This window comes from Fragaria vesca, unplaced genomic scaffold, assembly GCF_000184155.1.
Source record: "Fragaria vesca subsp. vesca unplaced genomic scaffold, FraVesHawaii_1.0 scf0513126, whole genome shotgun sequence".
Taxonomy (NCBI): domain Eukaryota; kingdom Viridiplantae; phylum Streptophyta; class Magnoliopsida; order Rosales; family Rosaceae; genus Fragaria; species Fragaria vesca.
The window spans coordinates 150,241-151,940 of NW_004443445.1; positions in this window are offsets into that span (position 1 = coordinate 150,241).

Below are 1,700 nucleotides of genomic sequence, written 5' to 3' on the forward strand. Positions count from 1 at the left end.
TCTAGAAGAAGTTGAAGCCCAATTCTAAGCCTAAACAGGTCAATCGAATCAAAATATAAAAATCCCCAATTTTAAGTCCTAAAAACTTTAAATCTTCGATTCTCCTCACACACACCGAATCGAGCTACCAAATTCTAGGGGAATGTAGTACTAATCAAACTCAACTTATCTATATATAGAACTCACCAAATGGTGACCTGAGGAATGAGAAATTCGATCGACACCGAATCCGAACCGGCGGAGTTTTGGAGCTCAGTTTATCTCTCACGGCGGCACCACTCGATGCACCACCTGTCCAGCAATGAAGTAGAGACGACGGCGAAGCTTTAGGGACAAGTGTGGCGGTCTCCGGTGGCTTGACGGCGGAGCTAGGCCGAGAAAAAAATCTGGCAGGCGAAATAGACTTCTTACCATCCACCTTCGGTAAAACTCCTATATAAAGAACTTTAGCCGACGAAATTCTTTATTTTCGTCGACTAAACTCTTTTGAAACTTTTGAAAATTTTGAAAATTTTGGTTGACCGCCAAAAATTTTGAAATTTTTCGACTTTAGCCGACGACTTTTCATATATTTTCATCGGCTAAAGTCTTTTGAAAATTTTCCTCTAAATTTGGTTTACCGCCCAAAAATTTTTGACCTTAGCCGACGACTTTTTTAATATCTCGTCGGCTAAAGTCTATAAATTCACGAAAACGCTCATATCTCTCTCTATATTACGTAGTTTGGTCAAACCTTCCACACGAAAAACTTTCACGCAGATGAGACGTAACCGCCTATATAAAAATTTTGAGACATTTGTCTTCCGACGATAGGGCTCCCCATAAGGAATAATAACGGTAAATAGGGTTGACCGCTACTATCGGCACCGAGACTTTACCCGATTTACGTGATTTTTGAACCATAGCCGTATTTCACCATTCTGAACACATCTTATTTCACGAGATTTTTGATAATTTTGCTGCCTATATAGAGTTGGTTCACAAAGTTGTATAACCAACTAAACAAGTTATACAACATTAGTAGACACGTTGTGATTCCGATGACTAAAATTCACAAACCAAAATTCGACCGTCAGATATGATCATTATGACGAAAGATGTCTATGGTAAAAAATTTAACTGGATCCGACAACGTTAAGGACTCGATCGAAACTGTGAACCCTAATCCATCGTCACTTATCACACGAAAACGCTCATATCTCCCTCTATATTACATGGTTTGGTCAAACCTTCCACACAAAAAACTCTCACGTAGATGAGGCGCAACTGCCCATATAAAAATTTTGAGACATTTACCTCCCGATGATAGGGCTCCCCATAGGGAATAATAACGGTAAATAGTAGACACGTTATGATTCCGATGACTAAAATTTACAAACCAAAATTCGACCGTCCGATATGATCATTATGACGAAAGATGTCTATGGTAAAAAATTCAACTGGATTCGACAACGTTAAGGGCTCGATCGAAACGGTCAACTTTAATCGGAAATAAGAAAACTGCATTTTGAAGCCCTAAACAGACTCGGATGGCCAAAAAGGCCCATACATCATGGCATTAGCAATGATTTTGACTCGTAGGGTCGTTACGCTTCCGGAAAGGTATCACAATAGTCAATCAGACACCAAAAACCAAATCTGCAGCATAGTGAATAATAAGGGTAAATTGCATTGACCGCAACTATCGGCACCGAGACTTT